Source organism: Euprymna scolopes, chromosome 6 (assembly GCF_053919585.1).
Source record: "Euprymna scolopes isolate OS-2025 chromosome 6, ASM5391958v1, whole genome shotgun sequence".
Taxonomy (NCBI): domain Eukaryota; kingdom Metazoa; phylum Mollusca; class Cephalopoda; order Sepiida; family Sepiolidae; genus Euprymna; species Euprymna scolopes.
In genome coordinates this window covers 91,510,850-91,525,563 of record NC_136487.1, presented here as the reverse complement: position 1 = coordinate 91,525,563, position 14,714 = coordinate 91,510,850, and the positions used below count along the sequence as shown (strand labels likewise).

The following is a 14,714-nucleotide window of genomic DNA, read 5'->3' as shown; positions in this document are numbered from 1 at the left end:
AGTTAGTTAAATTTCCATTCACACAAGTAAAATCCAAGGGAATTTCGTAATTGGAAGATGATCCAAAGTAATCCAAAAGGCAGAAATCCGTGGAATAATTCACAAATAGGTACAAGGAAAAGGGAAATAATTCCAATATATTAAAAGAACGATAAAATGTGCATAAAAAAAGGAATGGAAGAAATATACAGCTCGACTGTCGAGGCAAGACTGAATTAAGGAAAATGAGTGAAGAAGGAGGGGGAAAAAAGTTGGATGGTTATTGGAATAATTTTAAAATAGAAAAACCAATGTCAAAATGACCCAGACAGGATGACGTTAAGGCGCCAAAATTTTAAGCAAAACAGAGGTCAACTGAAATGTACAAGTTATTCTTTAAGAATTAAATTATCAGCAGATTTCGTGCTATGAAACAGTTACTGTCAAGAATTGTAGGTGTCAACGGAATTAAAGTAATAAATTGTAAGATGGTCAATATCATGAAATTTGGAATATAGACTTTTTCATTTGTTATATGCTCTGTAATCACATTGAGCTTCTTAAATGAAAGATTTGTATATATAAAAAGTGAAATATAATTGAAAAAAATCATATATATATATATATATATATATATATATACACACACACACACACACACACACACACACACACACACACACAGTGAACGCAATAAGTATCCGATACAAAGCAAAAAATTGATTTATTTTCATTACATGAAAACAAAAACAATAACAAAGTGCTATTATGTATTTTTTATGATAAATAGAAATTTCATATCAAAAATCATACATAATTATGCATTCACTAAATATTTAAGGTTAAAAAAGTATTCAACATAAAGAAAAAATAGTTTTAATTAACTATTTGTCATGTGATAGTTCAGAGATATACATAAATCCAGATAACTCTTGACGGTGTATTATTTATTTTGGTTAATCTAGTCCCACTGTTTATACAATATTTAAAACTGAAGAATTGCCGGAAAAGACAAGAAAATCAATTGTTCAGCTGTACATGGATGGTTCAGAGTATAAAAAAATTTCAACAATGTTGAATATCCCAATTTCGACCATCAATGACATGATTCGTAGATAGAAGTCCTACTAGTGCACTTCAAATCTGCGACGTTCAGGGTGTCCTTCCAAAATTTCTAACTGTATGCCTCGACTTTTGGTCAGTGAAGTGAAGAAGGATCCATGAATAACTCATTCTGAACTCGAGAAAACATTAGAAGCATTTTGGACATGTGTATGCAAGAATACAATTAGGATAGTGCTTCGAAAGAAAGGATGACAATTGAAGAAACCAGGAAAAACTTCTTTGATAAACCTGATTCATGTCAAGAATCGTCCAAAATTTGCTTAGAAATATTTGGAGAAACCTTCAAGTTTTGGGGATAAAATATTATGGTCAGATGAAACGAAAATTGAGTTATTTGGTCAAAATAGTGTAAGTCATGTCTGGAGATAGAAGAGCTCAGTGCTTGACCCAAAGAATACAATCCCTTCAGTGAAGTTTGGAGGTGGAAGTATAATGGTTTGGGGTTGTTTCTTTTCAGCCGGCCTTGGAATTCTTCACATCATAGAAGGGAAAGTGAACTCTCAAATGTATCAGGCTATACTTGACGATAATCTCTCAAAATCTGTAGAGGGTTTGAACTTGCCTAATGGTTGGATATTCCAGCAGGACAACGATCCCAAGCACACGGCTAAAACAACTACTGCATGGTTTCAGGAGAAGGAAATAGAGGTAATAGGATGGCCAAGTCACCTGACCTCAACCCAATTGAAAATCTGTGGCTATAGTTGAAGTTGATGATACACAAGAGAGATCCAAGGAATCTGACAGAACTTAAACGAATCTGCCAAGAAGAGTGGGATAAAATTCCAGTTAACATTTGTAACAATCTTGTAAGGAAGTATCCCAAACGTTTGGAAGCTGTTATGGCGAGTAAAGGCCATATTACTAAAATCTAATACTTTTTTTTCTTTGTGTTGAATACTTTTGGACCCTTAGATGACATTTATGTAATTATCTAGTGAATGTGTGATTATAAATGATTTTTGATACAAGATTTGTATTTATCATTAATACATTAGAACAGCACTTTGTTATTGTTTTTCTTTTCATGTAATAAAAATAAATCAACTTATTGACCCACTGTATATATGGTTCAAAGTTTGTCAGAGGGGGAGTCAATGAGCTCAAGTCTCATTGTCTATGAAATGCTTCTCATGGTGTGCATATTCAACAGCTAATAATTAAGTTCTTCTTGTTCATTCCAGACATAAGCCCGATGCAACTACAGCTATTGATAGGAGAAAGGATAAAGCCAATTTAACCAGTGCCTGAGAACCAAACAAACCAAGCAAGACAAGAAACACATTCTAAAATGGAATAGTGTTATCACATTGGGGGGGGGGGGCACTCAAAGAACTCTCTCTTGCCTTGACAAAGTACAAAATCAATTTTGAAAATTGATAGAGAATGATCTTTTCTCTTCCCTGCAACCCCTTTATCATGGAAGAGACATTGCTAACATTTTTCTACTCTATTTTTATTTTCATGATAAGTGCTCAATTGGGCTCGAGTCTTTGCTCTCCCTAAAATATTTACAGCAAAAACTCATCAACCATTGTAAAAGATTTTCCTTTCTTCCTATGTGTACCTAAAACTAAACAGGACTATCAGGAACAAAGCTCCTTTCCAAGAAGTTCCCAACTGCAGAATAAAATGCAGTTGGGCTGTTTCCCAGTTCAATACAACATGGTCGTTTTTAAGCTGAATGTTACAAAATGTTTGTTAAACTGACTACTTAATAATCAAATTATAACTATTTAACCTGTCAGTTCCAATCATTTTAATAGACGTTGTTCATCACCAACTGGCAATTTCATTAATCCTTTAGTAGCCTTAAACCTTAATAAACAGTGAGGCATTAGTATGTGTGTGCATATATATATATATATATATATATATATATATATATATATATATATATATATATATAAAGCTACTTTGTGCGTATGTGAGTCAGTTCCTTATGGATTCCAAAACGAGTGAACCAAATATTTACAAATTTCACAGAAATGTGTGTGATAGATAAGTTTTGTATTTGTAAATACATCTGATAAGAATTCAAAATTGATTATCTAAAAGAAAAATCGCATTAAGGAAGAAACAGTTTGATTTTGATAAAAGTTAAAACTTTTCTACAGCCTAACATTACAAGTGCATTTGAGAAGTTTTATAACCGCACATGCAGAAGGGCTTGGCATATAAAATCAATAGTTGGTTCTTTGATAAGACAGGGGCTTGTTTGAAATAAATGTTTCTGTTTAGAGCACAACTGAACCACAACTTTTGCATTTTAAACTTTAATTCAAGTCATTAGATAAAAAAAATCATAAATCAACAGATTTTCTACAGTGCAATGTAGACTACAGAGTGGAATGCTAAAGTTGTTGCCCAAAGAAAACAACACTACAGCTTTATTTTAAAACTTTTATTGAAAAAGTCCATTCAAGTCACTTGATTATATATTAGAACTGACATCTATTCAATGTAGCCGCCTTCAGCTTCAATCACAGCCTTGATATGGGCCCAGTACTGGGAGTATGCCTTTTCGACAAGCACTGACATGTGCTCAGCGAATACTCAGTGGATAGCGGCGCTCAGGGTAGCTTTCGTGTTGTGGGAGGTCATGTTGGTGATGTTCTCGACGCATAACCAAATGAAGTAGCATGTTCAGGTCAGAGAAGGAGAGAAAGGTACAAAGTTGTAGCACTTCTTCTGATACCAAGCCTGGGTCTTTTTGGACTTGTGGGCCGGCGCTGACTTCTGCTGCCACACCCTGGTCTGCTAGCAACCATCTGGTTGCACCAGCCGATCACCATACTCTTCAGCACATCCAGGTACACTTTGGTGTTGACAGTCAAGCTGACTTTGAAGATGTGAGGTGGCATGATGTGACCTTCACTTGAAACCAATCGAAAGACCATAACTGTCGCCAGAAACTTTGTTTTCATCACCCTGAGCATGTCCATCTTATTTGTGGCAATCCAGCGATGCTTTTTGAGGGTGCTGGCAATGGTCCTGTTGTCATAACTTGTATCAATAGAAAGGAGTTGAACAGCAGTGCATTTCCGATCTTGCTCGTTGAACATTGTGTCACTTTCAGACATGATAGAAGGCTGCTATCGCTCTTGGGATTTGTACACAACTGGCCAACTAGTAGATGGTCTGCAACAAAAAAATAAGACCAGTTTTCATCAAACAGAAATGGAATCATGTCTTTTCTATGGTGACAATTTTATTGTTTCACTCTGTACATAGTATTGTAGACTAAATCACTGCAGGAAGGCATATGAGATTCATCTGATGCACCATGGTGGGTTCCTGAATAGAGCAGGCAATCAATTTATTTGATTGACAAATGGGCGATTTCACCAAGTTCAATAATAAGAGTATTGGAAATGTAGAATATTCGTTGATCCTCATTCAATCCAAGGCAACATCAGGACATCGGGTATCCCTGATATATTGCATGTTTTGAAGCAGATGGTGTTTGATCAACACTGCTGGGAGCCACGATTTAATATACTGTTTTGTTTTTAAATCCCCGAAACAGTTTTTTCATGGTAAAAAAACTGATCATCCCTTTAAGAACATTGGTACTATTGTGTGTTCATGTAAGTAAAACTATTCAGCAATATGGAAGATTAATTGACTTAATGACATAATTTTCCATCAAAGTACATTTTTTTTTATATATAGTTGTAAAGGTTTTAAAGAAACTTCCAAGACTATATATATAACAGCATATTCTCTTAGCAGAAACAATCTACTACTGATAATTCAATAAAAGCTTAAATTCAAAAATCAGATGTTAGTAAGCTACACAATCTAATACAAGGAAAACTTATCTTAAACTTTGATTGTCTTATGGTCTTCCAACTCATAGAAAAGCTTTGTCAAACAACCGTGTAGAAAAATCCAGGGTTGAAATACCCAAGTCTGGCAGTTTCTGTAACAACACTGTCCTATGTGTATTAGTGCTGGCTTTTCTAATGAACCACTCCAGCAATGTGGAAGGTGGTATCTATTGCATGATATGCCCTGTATACTTACTTACCTAGGATTTGTACTCTAAACGCAACTCCATAGTTTTCTGAGATTGAAGGCTACTAATATATACACACACACACATATTTATATTCAGATAAAATAGTTATCCATGGATACATAGTTCACTGTACCATAGTCAGTGTGACTGAGTATGGCAGAATTTTTTTAACTAATTTTTAAATACAACCCATGTCATGTGATCATAAGAACTGTAATATTTCTGAATTTTTTAAACTTCCTCTTTGTACTAAACATTTGGTCTGATATCCAGTTGGAGTTAAAGCATGCCCACAAATATGTAGCTAAATTGTTTGTGTTATTTAATTGGAATTCATTATTGAGATGAGTATTATTTATTGATTTTTTATTGCGGACTGTTATCCTCATCTTTTTTTAGTTGAAAAAAAAAAATAAAAAAGATGAGGATAATAGTCTGCAATAAATAAATGAATAAAATGTTTGTGTAATAAAATTTAATTCTGAGTATAATAAAGTGTGAAGTATTTCTTTTAATCAACTTTGAATAACAGAAAATAATTGGAAGACAGTGAAATGTACTTATAAATTAACAGTAAAGATCATTTGGTTAAGGTTTTGTTTGTTAATGTTATTGTTCAATAAAAATAAAAATGAAAAAGAATGTTACATCTAAATAAGATATTTTTTGGTGAGTAGGGAAAGTAGGAAAATAAAAATAAATCGATTTCTGTTGTGAATAATAATCATGACTAACATGACAAAAAATTATATCCTATTAATAATAGAGTTACAACAAAGGTCATAGTAGTCATGGTGGCAGTCATAGTCACAATATTGGACACAGACTTTCCATAACATACTATTTTATTCTTCTGTAAATACGCTCTTCTAAATATACCACTGTATTGTCTTAATTATTATTGTCCCTTCTATTCTAGGTCAATACATTGGCAATGAGAACTTGAATCTATGTCTCACAACACTGGTTACAAGGTATTTGGACTGATTTGGACTAATACGTTTCAAACCCATGTTGCACAATATTACTGACAAAGAATTCATACTAATTTGGACACAAAAATGACTCAGATTTATGTTACACACAACACTGGAAACGAAAACTCAAATTTAATTGTCTGTCTTTAATCTCTTTCCAGTTGTAATAAAAAGATAATTTTTATTAAATAACAATACTATTACTCTTTCTGCTCCACTTTAGAAGGACATTTCATTTAATCGTTTTCTAACCTTATCAAAGGTGAATAGATATCTAAGATCAAAGTCAACAACGTTGTTGACTCCATAGTCAACAACGTTATCGACTTTGATCTTGGATATCTACTCACCTTTGATCCTTTATTTTATCTATTCTAATCGACCATCTATACTATTTTTACTAAAGAGGTAACAATTTGAAATTAAATTTTTATATTTTGTTTAATTACACTTACACATATTTTTGCCAACAAAGAGATTAATTATAGTTTTATGCAGTAATAAGTTGTTGGAAAATACAGTTCATACTGAACCTTTTCGTCAACAAATTAATTGAATGAAATTGTTTAAAATTAAAACATTTTTAAACAGTTATTTTGTAGTATGAAATTGCACTTAAAAAAAGAGACCTCTATATATGAGATGCATAGGTATTCAAATGTCCAATTAAAAGGAAGGCGTCATGGGAATCATGATAAAAATTCAAAGTGATAACGCGAAGAGGAAAAGAATTCGATGAAAGGGAAACAGAAATCAAATTGAAATGTGTAATTCCCACGAAAATATGTTAATAAAAAAATGAAAACTGCGGAGATGTTGTTGTATCAATTTTATAAAAGGCAGCTGTCTGTTTCATTTTCCTTCAGTTGAATTTCTCAGAAATCAAGAGGCTATCTGGGGCTAACATTTGAACTATATGAGATACATAGATATTTGAATGTTCAATTAAAATTCTTTATCATTTAAAAACTAAGCTAATAAAGAAATTACGAACATAATTTTCCTCCAATTGACCATTTCAATATATTATAGTATATCTTTCTTTTTGGTCTCTTGGTTTTACTGGATTTCAGGACAAGAATTCATCTATTCTGGTGGAGTATCCAGTTTCGTGTTGTTACTTGCAGTCACATCACTTGAAGAATGTGCACCATTCCTTATAAAAGCTAGTGTAGATTGGCCATAGTGAGATCTTATTTTTGAATGTGATTTTGAATATTTAGTCAGGGTTTACTTTCAGAGAGAGTATCCTCATGCCGGGTTGTCTTGACAAACTCCTGTAAAAATAGACCTTAGACACTTGAGGATAGTTGAGAACATAACTTTTCAAATTTACCATTTCAATATGTTATAGCATATCTTTCTTTTTGGTCTCTTGGTCTTACTGGATTCCAGGAGAAAAATTCATCGAGTCTGGTGGAGTATCCAGCCTTGTGTTATTACTTGAGGTCACATCATTTGGAGAAGGTGCATCATTCTTTGTAAAAGCTAATGTGGGTTAACATACCAAGGAGATCTTATTTTGGCCGCGAATACTCTGTGATTTTGAATATTTAGCCAGGGTTTATTTGTAGGGAAAAAGTATCCTCATGCCAAGTTGCCCTTGTACAAAGATCAAAGGCACTTGACGATGGTGTCTGCTAGGCATTCAGGTTCTCTTCACTAAGTATTTGTATGTATGTGTATATGTATGTCCGGCTAAAAATCCCAAACTACAAAACAAATACCCACAAAGTTGGTATGTTCTTGATCAGCGTTGCCCCAGATGAATAATATCTAAAATTTAGAACAATATGATTCATTCTTTGACCTTAAATTGATGCATATTTCATCAGGGGAGGGGGAAAGTTTTCATCCACTAAATAAAGTGAAATAACTAATCTAAATACAATTATAATTCTACTAGCGGAACCTGCAGAAATTCCACAGGGGACTCATTTATATGTAATATATTGATTGGCATTCTGTAGATGTTCAGCATAAATGGAGATGCTCTGATATTATTGTAGCTCTTTTGTTAAAACTGCAAAAGTATTTACCCAAGCTAGCAGGGACGCCCAGCGTAGCCCGGACATAAAGTATGCTTAAATGTATTTTAATTCTTGCAGATTTCGTATATAGTGTTATAGAGTTAATGCTCTATCCATTTTTATATATTATAAAGTTGCAATGTCAAAAGTAAAAAAATATATCCATATGACTTAGGTGCATTAGCTTGAATCAAAACCGAAACCAAAACTTATAAAAAATATATATAATTTGAGTTCCTTCAGCTATAATTGAAACAGAAACCAAAGCATGAATTCTTGATAAAATTATTTATAAAAAAATGACTTGAGTGTCATCAGCTATAATCAAAATCAAAACCCAAATTTATGAAGAATTCTTAGTAAAATTATTTATTACAAGAAATGGAACTCCATAACAATTAAATGACAGTCACTCGGATGTAAATGTGACACACAAAATAAATAACACACATGCTATCCCATTAATATATAGATGTTATAAATTAATCACAAACTAAAAAATATTTAAAACGCACAAAGTCACTTGCTGTAAGACTGTACTAATATTTTCTTTGTAATTTAAAATATCCATAATAGAAACGTGTTTGAGCATCATTCTCTCTAGAAATATGCTGTTTTTCTTAGAATAAAATAGGTGATTGTTCAAAATTCAACCTAATCAAAAAAAAAAAAAAAGAAGAAAAAAAAAACAGCGGAAAAAATATTTATAATGTACGTACCGGTCATGGAACAAAAATGTCATATCCCAAAAATCACATAAATTAATCAAGTAAATTTTCTTTTTAAACACAGCACAAAATTTGTATTCTTTTCTTAAGATAAGGACATGCTGAATGTATTGGTGTTACATTTTTTATTTCAATTTTCTTACTTTTTTCCAGCTGGGGATGGAGCATCCTATCAGATGCCAGACATTCACACACCTCTCATACATTCTGACCAAGAAATCTTTTTAAGATTCTAATCGTTCCTTCAAGTGCAATTATTTGAATCCCTTTTGCACTTGGTTCATCGGGTATATTTGCTAGGTAACTTTTGAATTTGTTTTTCATACATCCAGTTGCTCCTATAATTATTGATTGATGTAGATCTTCCTAAGATTCCAGTTTCTTTACATAAGCCCTTGGTATTTCATTATCTTTTCCCTCTCAGCTCTGTTTAACCCAGCATCATTGGGGACACTAACTTCTACTAAGGTTGCTTCTCATCCCATATCACTATGTCAGGTTTAATAGCTCCATTTTCTAGGTATGTATCTGTAGGAATTGCATAGTCATAGTGGATGACGTATGATTTATTTTCAATTGTTATTTCTGGTATGCATGTTCCCAGGACTTGCTGCTCCATTTGATATTCGACTTTTTACAGATCGTCCAGTGGAGATATTAACATACTCCATTGTGTCGCATTGTATAATAGTCGTTCCCCTACAAAAGTTTAAAGCTGGATTTCAGGTGGCTCACACCTACTTCTGCATGGTAGAACATGCACTTGTTATCATTGCTGAGATCACTCATCTTTTTAAAAGTATGGATCATCAAGTCTTAGTCTTGGTCAACTATTATAATCCTCTTTTCAGCCAGTCTATAGAGCCTCTCTTATGTATATAGTCCTAGATTTTAAATTAATTGAGTATTGCGCATGAAATAGGGAACAAAAGAAACTTAGTCGATACCCAGCTGCTACTAGCAAAAGTCAAGATAGACGTAAGTAAAATATTTTTATATAACTCATTAAAAAACTTTACTTCTTATATAACTCAACTAGCTGGACGCTCGGCATTGCCGAGTCGTAAAATCCGCTTAAACATGATATATTTTAATTTATGCAGATTGCATATGCATTATGATAGAATCTATCCTCTATTGATTATTATATATTACAAGGAATAATTTGCCCGGTTGACTAATTCACAAAAAAGAAAGAAATAATGATAATGTTGTTCATCAAATTCTGTCTGTGTTTGTTTACAATATCACGTCAACTGATAGTTGGGCTTGATGATGAATGAAGTTACTTCTGATTAATGCTTAGTTTTAAAATATGCAAAAGAAATGATTTGTGGCGATTTTAAATGGTACCTCTTCTTTTATCATAAATTGAATTCATTAATAATAAAAAATAAAAATAAAATGGTCTTGAACAGGTGATCATTGATCTGTAGCCGAATGCTCTATCACTCATCTATATCTCTATTGTTAGGATCGGATTTTTTCGATTTTCGATACTTATCGAATGAATTTCTGTATAAAACATATCTAAGAACACTGGCAGATATATAAATTAGCTTTGTGTGAAATTTGCAAAAGACAGACTCATCCGTTTTGGAACATATGAGGAAGAAACTCACACACAAAGTGATTTTTATATAATAGTACAGATAGATAAAATACTTCTTTTTGTTTCAGCTTAATCATTCTATGTTCCAACTTTTTCGATCAGCACATCTAGGTAATGTCTATCTAGGTTTTTCTAGGAACAACTGAGTATCAGCTACTTTAAAAAGTGTTGTTTACTAATACTAAATATTTTTTGTTTACATCATACTAAATTGATTTTAATGCCAATAGGTTCAGCATGTCATAATCTGATAATCACATCATTTCCCAACCCATGTTATTTTATTGAAAGAAAAAGTGCAAAAATTATATATTTTTTAAAACATCCTGACATATTGAATGTACTGACTTTAAAATTAAATATCAAGGAGGCTGAATAAAAATCAATGAGATCAGTGAAATTGCCCATTTTTCGATTAAATGCCTGTTCTAGTTGGGGATCCACCGCAGTGCACCAGGAGGACGTTTCACATGCCTTCTTGTAGTGACTTTGTCCATAATAAATTGTAGTCTACATTGAACTGTAGAGAATCTATTGTTGATTTTATAAAATTATTTTTATATCAGAGTTTAAATCAAAGTTTAAAATTTTGTTTTATCAAATAAGTTACTTTCGATTTTATATGTCAAGCTCTTCTGCTTCTGCTCTGTTTAACCCAGACTTCTCAAATGCACTTGTGATGTTAGGGTTTATAAGGGTGTTAACTTCATTCAAAATTGGACTCTTCTTTCTTTAATAGGATATTTTTGATTATCAATACTTATCGACATTCTGATATAAAATCTATCTAAGAATATTCTCTAACACAAATTGAAATGAATGACTCTTGTCTCGGGGAGGCTTCATGTTTTGATAAGCTTCTGGGCTTGACCTTTACTCCTGACCTGAAATGGAACATGTATATAAAATCCATTGCCAAGGTTGCTGGAAAAATGGTTGGATCCTTCTACTGCTCCAGTAGATATCTCACTCCTGATGCAATTCTCTACCTACATAAAAGCCAGGTACAGCCAACGATGGAGTACTGTTGGCACATCTGGGCAGGAGCTGCTAGAAGCAGCTTATCTTGCCTTGACAGAGTTCAAAATAGACTTCGTAGCTTAGTGGGAGATGCCATTTTCTCTTCCCTGCAACCTCTTTCCCACAGAAGAGACATTGCGAGCCTGTCTCTGCTTTATTGTTATTTTCATGGCAAGTGCTCGTCTGAGCTTCAATTTATGGTCCCCCTCGCCAAACTTTCACGAAAACACCCATCTAGCCAAAACCACTATCAATAATTTCCCACACTCTTTATCTGTGCTTAAACCTAAATGTAGATTCCATGAACAAAGCTTCTTTCTTAGAACTGCACGCCTGCTTCCAGCTGACTACAATTTGTCTTCAACATAAATAAGTTCTTGATGAACTGTCCCCCTAAGTATTCCAATTTACAAAATTCCCACTACTTATGTTTACTAAGCTATAATCACATTGAGTAATGTATACCCATTAACCCTTATCCTCGAGTGGCTTCTTGGCCTTGATAAGTGGTGACTTCTGTGTAAAAAAAAAAAATTGTTTAAGATACTACCGTTTTAATGGCAGCCATCTTAAAGCTGAAAAGTTCAAAATGATCATAAAATATTAATATTGGTGTCTATCAGAACCATTGGCAGCAGAAAACTAGCTCCACAAAGCAACAAAAATATTAACATAGCAAATAAAAAACCCCAGTATGTTTAACAACATAAAAAGTTTGGAATGTGTCAATTTTTATGTTTTTACTTCATTTTAAGGCAGATAATTTTTTTTAAGATTATTTTTGTTATGCCTTCAAAGAGATGGTTTAAAACTTGGATTAACCCCCCCCCCCCCAATGAAATTTTACTTTTTTTTTTAAGGCGATTATGTGTGAACACCCTGAAAAACTTGACGGAAAGAAAAATAAAATGGTGCTTATTCAGAATTACACTTAAACAAAAACATTAAAAACTGGGTTTGTATTACTGTACACATAGATTCGAAAAAGTTGTCAAAAAACAAATATATAACAAATAAATGTTAGCAAAGGCAAGAAAAGTTACTTTTCTACCTAATTGGATATGTTTTCAGTGTTTTTATTTCATGTAACATGTTTATTCAGCTCGAAAAACATGCAGTGTTTACCGATGTATTGGAAAATTCAAAATGGCGCCCGACTCTCTCTGTAACACGGTAAGTTTGGGAAAAGGTGCTATAAATATAAAACTAGACAAAATACTGTTAGAAACTCGCTCAATATATGTTACCGTGACATAGGTTGACATATTCGGTGTTTTTTTAATAATATTTTGTCTAGTTTATTATTTATAACACCTTTTCCTGAACTTACCGTGTTAAAGAGAGTGTTGGGCGCCATTTTGAATTTTCCAATACATACATCGGTAAACAATGTATGTTTTTCGAGCTGAATAAACATGTTACATTGAATAAAAACACGAAAAATATATCCAGTTTGGTAGAAAAGTAACTTATTTTGCCTTTGATGACATTTATTTGATATATATTTGTTTTTTGACAACTTTTTCGAATCTATGTGTACAGTAATACAAACCCAGGTTTTTTTTATTTTACAGCGAAAAAAAAAAAAAATTTGTTATGATACCGAGCAAAAGGTTCGATTTTTAGGAAGAAAAGCTAGTATTAAAGATGGGGAGAGAATGTTGGCGCTTTATATTGAGTTATCTCCCCGTGGCGTGTTCAACAAATTCTATAATGGCTGACTTCAACGCGCTCTTATAAGAACATGTTTTTCCGCTGTAAAAAAAAAAAACAAAAAAACTACTCGATCAAATTAAATGAATTTTTTCCGGGGATCTTCAGTCCAAAACGGATACGTACAATATAACCTTTTTTTCGATATTTTCATTTTTGAATGTCTTGATTAAAAAAGATCAATGTCGATAATACACCAACTGCAGAAGCACCTGTTAAAAACTATACAAGTTCTATAATTGAATCTCCTCCCTTCCCCAATTTTGAATGTGATATTCGTTCATAACAGACCCGAAAACCTATAAAAATGGTCATTTTTAAGGGTAAGTTGTGCGTTGGTGTATTATCGACATTGACCGAAAAACAAAACTTTCATTTTCGATTTTTGACCCGTTTTTGGCATTTCACGGAAAAGATGGACTGCGTAGTGCGTAAACGAGTTATAATTTAATGTCTTAAATTTTAAATAAGGGTTTGTATTACTGTACACAGATTCGAAAAAGTTGTCAACAAAATAAATGGTGCCAGCCAGTGCAGAGAGTGATCCGTGCTATTTATTAAATCGTATTTCGAAGTTTAATTTAAGTTTTATGTTTTTTTATTCAATTGTAAGGTTGAAGTATAGAATAAGTACAAAACACCCTCCCCTCCGCATGTTAAGAATGGCTTTTTAAATAATAACGTTATTATTTACGTCCGGATCACTCTCTGCACTAGTACCAACTAAATAAATGTTATCAAAGGCGACGTTACTTTTCTACCTAACTGGATATTTTTTTAGTCTTTTTATTTAATGTAACATATTTATTCAGCTTAAAAAAAAAAAAAAAGTGTTTACCGATGTATTGGAAAATTAAAAATGGTGCTCGGCTCGACTCTCTTTGATACGGTAAGTTTGGGAAAGGGAGTTAAAAATTAAAAAAAAAAAAAGACAAAACTGTTAAAACCCCCACAGAATATATGTCAGCCTATGTCACGGTAACATATATTGAGCGAGTTTATAACAGTATTTTGTCTAGTTTTTTTTTTAACTCTTTTTCCCAAACTTACCGTGTCAAAGAGAGAGTCGGGCGCCATTTTTAATTTTCCAATACATCGGTAAACACTGTTTTTTTTTTTTTTTTTTTTTTTTTAGCTCAATAAACATGTTACATTAAATAAAAAGACTAAAAAAATTATCCAGTTAGGTAGAAAAGTAACTTATCTTTCCTATGATAACATTTATTTGTTATATATTTGCTTTTTGACGTTTTCGAATCTGTGTGTAATACAAACACAATAAAACTAGTGTACATTCGCCGTTAAAAAAAAAAAAAATGACAAAAAATTATATCCTTCCCCAGTGTTCGCACTAATATTCATATAAAATAACGTCTAAATCGGCGAGTTAAAAAAAAAAGATAGAAAAATTAGAACAACTCTGGGGAGTTTTATAAAAAGAAAAAAAAAGGTAAAGAGGGGAAAAACGTATAAATCAGTATAGAAAGGAAGAAAATGGAAATAAAC

General features: G+C 32.5%; 1 protein-coding gene across 4 annotated transcripts in view; it reads right to left on the bottom strand.

The window, feature by feature from the left end:
• The window catches only part of LOC145277780 (uncharacterized), a 128,847-nt gene that overhangs the window by 33,179 nt on the left and 80,954 nt on the right, over nt 1-14,714 (bottom strand). The window lies entirely within an intron of this gene.